Below are 10,044 nucleotides of genomic sequence, written 5' to 3'. Positions count from 1 at the left end.
AAAAATGAGGCTGTCAACAACGTAGGAAAAGTCTTGTAACCGCAGGAAACAAAATGTTCACAGGAGCTGCACTAAGGAACTTGCTGCCAGACAAAATAAGAATGACCAGCACATGTGCCACTCTAAACACTCAATGCAAGAACCCAATTATTCAGAGTAGCTTTCCCTTGACAGTCTTTTCAAGCATCCTTAGACTAAGTGCTCTTTTAGTTATAAGATGATGAAAAGCTCAAAAATGTCCAGAGGTTAAAAAAAATGGCATGCTCACACATAATTTCCCTGGAAAATGGCTAGACATTACAGCAACAGTCTGATACAATCCTGGATAAATAGATGGTTACTAAAAAAATAAATAGAGCAGATAATTTCTTCCTGTCTGTAGGAGTGGCAGGCAGCACTTTGAAACATTTTTAAAGCCATATATGATCTCTCAAGCCCATTATAATCCATTTATACATATTATTATTCTTTATTAACCCTCCAGAAAACATGAATCAAATGTGCATTGGGCAGTAAACAGTGTGTCTGTAGTAATTTCATGTCATGTGTTTCTGCTAAAAAGTACCATATAATGGCATGCACAGAAATGGAGTACACACCTGCAGTTGATGATCTCCTATACCTTTAATTTTTCATGCTTCTTGTACGGTTATGTGCAAAACCCCAAAGTGCCAATTAAGTTTAAACTAGAACAACTTAATTGAATTTAATGACCAACAGGGATATTTCCATGTATTTATATTTTATGCTTCATGCTAATCTTCAGTAATGTTCAGTGAGGCTCTGACTTGCGGGGAAGATGGTCCCTCAAAAAACTTGTTGAAACAAACAATCAGTTTAAAAGATGCTTTTCCATTTCCCAAACTGTCTTGTGGAAACAGCTGCTAAAAGTATTCAGATAAAGATTGCTGTCATGATCACTGTGTGCTTGGTATTAGAGAGTGGAAGAGGGCTAAATCTTCCCAAGAGATGCTTTTGCTTGAAATAATCTAAACACAGGAATATCTGATTTCACTCATTCCATCGAGTGTGGAAGACATATACTGCAAGATGTGCCTGGTGTTTGGACATCATTGTGGGGTTAGCCTAACTCTCCTTATTCCTGAGTCACATACCAAAATCTTTGTGTGATCAGAAGCCACAGAAGATGCAGACTCTGTGGAGGGGAATGGGAGGTCCTGGAGTGATTCATGGACAGTAGCTGACAAAGCCCCCAGAGGACTCATTAATTTATGGTGGAGCAGGTCTAGCTCATGCCAGCCGTGTTGCTGGATCCCTGAGCAGCCCATTGATTTTGGCTTTAACAGCTGCTGCTGGCTCTTTTCCTTCCATGGCCAGACATTTGAATTCCTCCTCCTTTTTTTGCCAGCACAGTCTTCTGACTGGCCATGTGATTCGGCTGTTGACTTGGGCCAGTGCTTAACCATTTCTGGAAGGCCATGCTTGGTGTGTCTGCAGGTCAAGAAGGGTGTAGGCTACTCCTGTGCAGCTGATGAACCTGTTAGGTTTATGTCTATTTAATTCTATTTTTATTATTATCATTTATTCTCTATTCCATATTATATACTATAGAATTATTATATGTTATCTCTTATAGGTACCTATTTGTTTCTCTTCCGAGGCAGATAGGAATCCAGCCAACAGAATGGTCATGTACTTCAGCCTGTGAGGAAAAAATAAGTATATTCCTTTCCTATAAACGAACTAATTGGGATTTTTGTTGTGACCAACGAGAATATAACTGGAGCTGCACAAATCAATTTTCTTAAGACCAAAGGAAGCTGGCAGGGAACCCTGGAAAGCCACTTCTGATCTGTGCAAAGCTGAACAAACCCCAGCACTGAAGAACTTGAAGGCGAATGGTACATAATTCTGTGGTAGTGTAGATCTGGAAAGAAAGAATGAATTGAACTTAAATAAAATCAACTCTGACATAAACAGTGTAAAAGCATAACTTTTAAATAAGTAGTGTCTCAGTTTATTTGCTTATGCACATTTTCATGTAGCTATTTATATATTTTTTCCATATACACAGACACACACACACACATATATATATAGAGAGAGAGAGAGAGAGGGAGTTATCTAAAATACCTTTGAGGACTGAAAGCTTGCTCAGTGGTGGTAGAACCAGACAGGCAGTCTCCAACTGCTGGCTCTACTTAAAATAAGAAATCTTCAAAAGATACAGTGATCTGAGGCAGTACAAAATATCAAGGGAAAAACATAAGTAGACATGATATGTTTTCCAATTTGCTGGCCAACAGACTACCTGAGGAGAGATCCCTAATGAAAGGATCCTTAAATATTTTGTGCTCCTCCTCCTTTCAGGAGGGAGGCACAGGGACGTGAGGCCGAGCAGAGCTTTTAAGAGACTCACCTTCATCCTGACCTGCCTTTTCCCTGCCTTCAGGCAATAAAACAGAAGAGTACAAGTGAGCCAGAGTTGAAATCTGGAGACACTTAGGGCACTGCATAAGCATGGGATAAACGACTGCTAATGGCACAATTATCACTCCCAGTCACGGGAGATAATCCTTTGTTTAACTTTTAAAAGCCGATGCTTTGTGTTGCTCCCTCCAAAAAGGGAAAAAAAATTGATAGCTCATCCATTCAGACCTGTATTGTAAAAACTCCAGTGTGGTTAAGCAATGCGTACAGAATAAAAATGGTGAACTAAAGAAAGAAGAGTTATTTGATAGCCAGGGACAAAGTTTCGGCTCCTAAGACTCCCTGTGGTAATACCAAGCCTAGAGGAGAGAAATCGGTTTTTGACAACAGCAGAGAAACATATAAAGAGAATTTAAGATAGAGAGAATAAAGACATCACACAGCTGCACACACACACACAGACACACACACACACACACACACACACGAAAAAGTATTTCCATCAATTTCAGGCTCGGAAATGAAGTGCTCTGTCTCTAAAGGTGTTAAACTGCAGTGTGAAGCAAAAAGGTAATGTGAGGCAAAATTAAATGAAATGGAGAGGCTTTTCTGAGCATTGGCTATAAAAACTGAACACTAAAAATACTCTGTTATCTTTTCCAAATCTTTCATAATTATAAGAATGCAAGCAGCTAATTTTAAAGTTAACTTAATGAAGTTAACTTGAATAACCACATTTAAGGAATCAAATCTCAGTATTATCTATCAGTGTTTGAAGTACAGACTCTTTATTTAAATGGTGGTTTAGATTAATGGGCCTCTGATAAATTGAAGGGGTAACAATGGCAGATCTGTAGAACTGTGGTAGTGGTAAGGGATTATTTGTAAAAACAAGGTGATAAAGATTTCCAGTCAGTTTCATGCAGACTAAACTGGTGTGACAATTTAACATTAAAACTTTTCACTTGGTATGTTCTAGGTCTTATCCACTCTACTTTGAAAGGTGTAATAGCAGAAAAGAGATGTAAAGCACTGGGTTAGCTAATGGGCACTGTGGGAATACTAGCAAAGCTCCTGCAGCTAGTACTGGAATCGAAAGGCACACTTTACCACAGGATGGCTTTTAAATGGACAAATCTGTACTGGTTTTACTGTTACTGTCACCCAGGCTAGCTGGGTTAAAACTCAGCTATGTTGGTTCTATCCACAGGTGTTAGAATGACACCTTTGCTGGCTGCACAGTAATATATTTGAGATGAGGACAAGCCCTTTCTCTCTGCTGTGCATGCACATACAGGCAAGAATTAGCATCTGTTTCTGTAGTGCACAGCAGATATGGTTGGGGCACTGTTTCTTTATCAGATATCTGTTTGTAAATAGGATTCCTTGCATTATAAAAATTTTGAATGTATTGAAAAAACCCAACCCCACAAACAAAAAAATCACCCAAAAAATCACAGCCCAAACCCAAACAAACTACCAAAAAATAGGATAGTTATAGAAGCTGATAGAAGTGATGAATGTTCTACTCAATGTTTATCTGCTTACTGTATAGTCATTGATTTTTTGGTGAGGACAATTATCCACTACAGTGGAGCTTTATTTAAAGACTTTTAACTAAGGTTTCTGGAAACAGAGTGATGTTTAAAGCTTGGAATCCTTCTCAATGATTTATTGTAATGCAACATTTGCTGCAATAAACTATGCCCTCAATTAGACCTGAGCAACTCCAGTAATTTTAATTATATCATGGTTGTAACTGAGAGTATAATTTAGCCCTCTGGGAATAGAATATACAATTAAAGCTCCACAGGGCAGAATAGGCAGAAGAAATTTGCCCTTCAGCTAGAGCTGTCAGGGAAATTATAGGTTGTTTTGGTCATTCTCTCCAACCTTAACAAATCCTATTAATGATATAGTTGCAGTGTGTAGTTTGCAGTGTGTGGTGGTTGGTAGAACAAGTACTGTTTATGCTTTCTCTCTTGGTATCTAGCAAGTGAACAGCAATCAGGAATTTAGGCTCTTGGGCACCAACTTTTTTCTCAGGAAATAGGAGAGCAGGAGCTGAGTGAACAAGATGAGTGCCTTTGCAGCTCTACAGAAACTGTCAGTCGTGGTTCAGGACCAAGCCCAGCCAGAGGATGTGGAGGGCTTGGAATCGAGGGACTAAGAAGTAATATGTGCTTATTTGACATAACCCCATAATAACAATCTGTTTTGTTGCAGAGGGGAAAGCAAACAAAAAGCTGTAGGCAGATCTCTGTGATAAGAACGAACCAGTTTTTCCTCCCAACTGCTGCAGCAGAAAGCAAAGAGTTGACAGTGTTATTAAGCTATATTGATAGCCTGTTCAACTCCTTTCAATGTGACTGAGAAAAATTAGCTTAGCTTGTAAGAATAAGAAAGAAGAATTTTGGTCTTGCATTTCTTATTTCCAAAGAGAGATGCCAGAGGGAACTTTTAGCCAACATGCAGGGTTATTTTCATGTTTGCTTTTGGTTTGTCTTCCCAAGATAAATGGGTTTGTTTCTCAGTATTCACATCTGGTGGATTTTGAGGGCTTGAAATCAGTGTAAGATAAACCATGAGGGCATTGGAAGTTGAAGTCCCCCTGGAAAGGCTACAGAACAATTGGGGGCCATCTCAAAAAGCAAGCCAAAAGCACTCAGGCTATGTTAAGCCCTAAATGACTATGCCAGGAGACATCAAAGCCCATGGTGCTCCTGCAGGCTGGGCACTTGAGTTTCATAGTGCTTTCCATGGTAACCTCAGCTCAGCCTCAGTCTATGTGCCCTTAAGTTCTTGCAGACTTCAAGTCAGAAAACTCCTCAGGGAAGGCTCTTTGTGTCTGATTTTTGACAACTGGCACTGTCAGCTCAGGCAGGTCCACAGAGTTTCCCCCATTGCTTAATCTACACTCTCTACACCCAGATCCCACTGACATGCATTTACAAAGGAGCATGATAAAGAATTTCCTTCCATGCCCCAACATAGCAGCCTGGCTACTTCAGGAGCAAAATGTTTTCAGCATTGGCACCCAACTCCCGTACTGAAAGTATTTTCTAGTTTCTTTGTCAAGAAAGGAACTACTTTCCGCACCAGTGGAGTTTGTGTGTACCTACCACATGTGAGTTTAAGGATCTCTTCAAATAAGTTCCAAGTTTAGCTGAAGTCCTGCTAAAAGGATTAACAAAATTCAGCTTCTTGTGCTGTCTGTTTTCAGTCTTCTATGACTCAGCCAAATGTCCTTCACTACTTGCATCTGAGACTCAGAGAGTTCTGAAGAGTCGGGTTGGCTTATAAGTGTATTTAGATCTGAGCCTGAGGCATGAGAGGAAGCCTAAAATGATGAGAAGGCTGAAGAAAGTAACATCTAAGTTAGAGAAAAACCTCACAAACCCATCTAAAATGTGAATAGCTCAACTATATAGAAAATGTATGTGGTATTGGGAGTAATAGGGGAAAAAGATTTATTTCGGAGTAGAACTTCCACCCACTGGTTTAAATTACGTGATGGAAAGGAAATAAGGGGAAAAGAGAAAATTTTGATGAGGAAAATAAAAACTTCTTAAGATTTGTCAGTCTATGGAAACTTTTCAGTTATTATATTTAACAGAATTGGCCTGAAAATTTGTAATGAAAAAGACCATTTGTAAAATTTGAAATGAGCTGTGAAAATAGCGCTGTGCTAAATAAACACTTAGGAAATCCAGGCTGCGTTTTTGTTTTTTTTTTTTTTTTTCCTGGAATAAGACTTAATTTATTTCTCTTTTCATTCCATTCTTCTTCCAATTTTAAAAAACTTTTAATTAATGCATTAAGAAAAAGTACAACAGGCATATTCAATACCCTTGCCAATTAAACTGATTAATAATTTCCTGCAACATGGGCATTTTTTTATATTCTTAATAGAATATCCAAATGAGGAACTTGTCATTACTACCTTCTCTTGCTTCCTTTCACAGCACTGCATCTCTTGGTGAGGACCAACATAGAATAACTGTGCACTGGTACAGAACAAGAGAAGTAGAGAATGGTTTGAGTATGCCTTTTAATTGCAATTTTAATTGCAATTTATCCACACCCTCTAGTTCGTGTGTTGAAAGGGACAGAGGTTTCTTTATGCTACTTGTCATACTGTGAGGCTGACTACTCCAAACTGAAGTGAAAAACTGAAAGAAACCCCACAAACTTTGTAATTAGGGTAAGAATGGCTAACAGCATTTTGTGGATGGGGTTCTTCACTGTCTTGCTCTTGCTGACTGTGTGAAATGCTGTGAAAATGTAAGGGGTTGTGTCCCCTCTGTATAAAGGACTGTCCAAGCTGAAAGCACTGGCTGTTTGCATATTGTAACCTCACTGGCATCATGAGGTAACCTGGAGCTGGGGGTGTTTGGGTACACAGGAGGCTTTCCCCAACCTTAGAGCAGACAGGCAAACCATGGTGAAAATGAGCAAATGCTGAATGCTGCTTGCACAGCACTCTTTGTGAAAGAGCAGTGGTTAAAGGCAAGACTGGACACAGCCTTGCAGAGCCAGGCCAAGGAATATTTGACAGAATAAATGTCCCTAGCAGTATTGTGTGGCCTTGTGATTCCTGTTGTCTTTACTGTGGCTTTTGCTGATTTGAAAGTCCTGTGCTAGATGTTCGATAGCCACTGCTAGACTGTTTATCATAGAATCATGGGATATTTTGGCTTGGAAGGAACCTTAAATATCATCTGATTCTAGCCCCTCCTGCCATGGACACCTTTCACAAGACCAGGTTGCCCAGAGTTCCTTTAACAATTTAACCTGGCTTTAACACTTCCAGTGGTGGGTCAGCTTCTCTGGGCAATCTATGCCAGTGCCTCACCACCCTCACAGTAAACAACTTCTGTATATCTGACCTACATTTCCCCTCTTTCAGTTTGTACCCATTCTCCTTTGTCCCATCACTAAAGTTCCTGATGAAGAGTCCCTCTCCCACTTTCCTTTAGGATCCCTTCAGATAGTGGAAAGTTACTCTGAGGTCTCCACTCAAGCTTCTTCAGGCTGAGCAGATCCAGCTTTCTCATCCTGTCCTCACAGGGCAGGTGCTCCAGTCCTCATCAACCTTGTGGCCCTCCTCTGGACTTGCTCCAACAGTTCCATGTTCTTCTTATGTTGGAGACACCAGACCTGTACTCAGTGCTCCAAGTGGGGTCTAACCAGAGCAATATGTAAGACTTTTAGAAAAGAGATTCATTACTGTAGATATACTCTAGATATGTTTAAAAACCCAAACAAAATCCAGAAAACAAGACCCAAACCCTTCCTAAAATAAAGTGTTTAAAGTGATCCTTCAAACAGCGTTCGAAATATTTTCTCCTTCTAAATCTTCAAAACTTTGCCTATTTTAAAATCTATAATGAGAGACAAGATCCTGTGAAAGTGAATACTGTTTCTTTTCCTTGGAAATTTATCTTTGTTCTTTTTTCATGACATTTTGTCCAGGTTGATGGTATCCTTGCAAGAGAGCAATGTGCATGTTCCTCAACATGGGTGGGGAGTCAGATTGCCAATTATTTAAAGGAAACGACGGTTGAATTAGCAGGTTAGATGAAAACCAGATTATCATAATACATAAATTACATGACCACTTCAGAGTGCGTGAGGTTGAATAGCTGTTTGGATCTGCTATCAGGTTCTGAGACGTTTTGTGTAAAATGCTGATTTGTGCTTGGCTGCTGACTGCAATGCTTGCACATGGGGCAAGGAGAGGAACACCGAGTACTCCCCTGCTCAGAGCACTGTGCTTCTAATTCTGTGGTCTTTTCTTGGATGTGACACCTAGAGTGGGGCAGATTATGTTTCCAGTTAATGATCTGCAGAATGATATGCAGTACTTTTTTGGCCAGTCTCCTTTCTGATGCTTAACAACTCTATACACAAAACTGGGACAAGAATTTAACCTGCTCTTTGCCATCCATCAAAAGAACATGAATTGCATCTGTTGAGGGTAGGAAGATTTGACAGGGGAAAAAAGGAAATGGTAGAAATTGTAGACCAGCCAGGTGAGAGCTGGCTGCCTAAATGAATGTGACTCATGCCTAAGTGGGCATAAGAGTTTCTCTACAGACATATTGGGTGGTCGGACCCACACCTGAATTATATGGCTCAGAATCAGAAGTATCTCCACTTTCTTCCCTGAATTTACTCCAGATTCATGCAAGTGCAACTGAGATATTATAGACTCTCAGGATCTTTCTTATTTCAGGGCAGCCAGGAGCTGGGACATGGGCTGGCTCATGTTGGAAAACGAGCCTATGCTAGTAGTCTGGGATGGTTAACAGCAATGAAAGGGCTCTGTGGTGATTTAATTAAATGGCTCATTACTAAGAGAACTTAAAGGCTCTGTCTAGGTGGAGCAACAGACATGACCTGTATGAAGTCTTGAGGCAAGGTTTTTTAATTATTTTTCCCACGGAAATCATGTTAGCCAGCTGGTGGCTTGTGCTCAGCTCTTATCCTGACATGGATCCTGGGCAGAGTGGAGTCAGGGTACATCTGGGATCAGGAGATGGTGAGTGATTCCAGGTCCTATACTTCAGACACAGTCTTAGACCTTCAGGACCTTCATATTCTAATACCAGGCTTGTGATGTTGCTTTTGGCCTCCAAAAGTCTATTTTTGGCTTTGTCATGTTTAGCAGCTCTCCTCTGCCCTGTGCATATGCTGTAATTCTTTTGACTTGCTAATTCAGACCAGCTGATAAAGAGGAATTTTTTGAGCATAGCCTTGTTGCTAGGGGTGGAAGCTACTATTCACATATTCAGCTTTATCCCTATGGATGCTCATTTGATTTTAATTCTCTTAAAACATGTAAAAATGTAAGAAGGGCATTGTTGGATCACATAAGTGGAGAACAAAATTCTCTTTAGGATGGTCATGTGAGCACCTGAAGAGCATCCCTCTCCTGTCAGCATTCACAGTTGTTGGACTAGGAATGCTGGGGGATACATCCATGCCATCTGTTCAATTATAGTGATATTCCTTCTTGTATTTGGTAGCACAAAATATCAAAATATTTCAATTATACTTTGAAATTTGACTAGATGTATCACAGTAAGTACAGGTGGTGTTTGGGGTATGCCCTTTCATTCTTAAATTCTATGCAGATTTCTTAATTTTGTGTTACAACTGTGTATTTCAATACTTTATTTGGACTCTGAGCACTCACCAAACATCTCATACTTGATTATAGCCCTCTGTTAGCAAAATGCAACTGAGCTGCATTGTTAGCATTGTTGAGCAACTGTGTCTTTCCTGTCTTTCCCTTCTCTTCCTTTTTCTCCTGTGTAACAATGCAAAGGCTTTCCTTTAGGTTTAGGAGCTGTGCTTCTCATGGCTCTCTCTCTCTACAAACGTTGCCTCCACTGAAAGATTTGGGAAGAGGGAAAAGAGGTTGGCAGTTTAGAGTCCCTGAAGTGTTGAGAGCCCAGAGCCTGTATAAAGTTTCACTCTTGGTGCTTTGTTTGTTTGTTGATGACAATTTTGTCTTTTCCCATAAGTATCTCCAAATGAGTGTCTGCAGTGTGTTTTGTACATCAGGCTTTGTTGGTCTGTAGTACTGACTTGTTGCTTCTCTTTTAAACTGAGAGGGAAACTTCAGGAAGACTTATTGCCATATGT

Source organism: Aphelocoma coerulescens, chromosome 4, assembly GCF_041296385.1.
Source record: "Aphelocoma coerulescens isolate FSJ_1873_10779 chromosome 4, UR_Acoe_1.0, whole genome shotgun sequence".
Classification (NCBI taxonomy): Eukaryota; Metazoa; Chordata; class Aves; order Passeriformes; family Corvidae; genus Aphelocoma; species Aphelocoma coerulescens.
The sequence above is the reverse complement of the archived record's forward strand: the minus strand, read 5'-3'. Positions refer to the sequence as shown.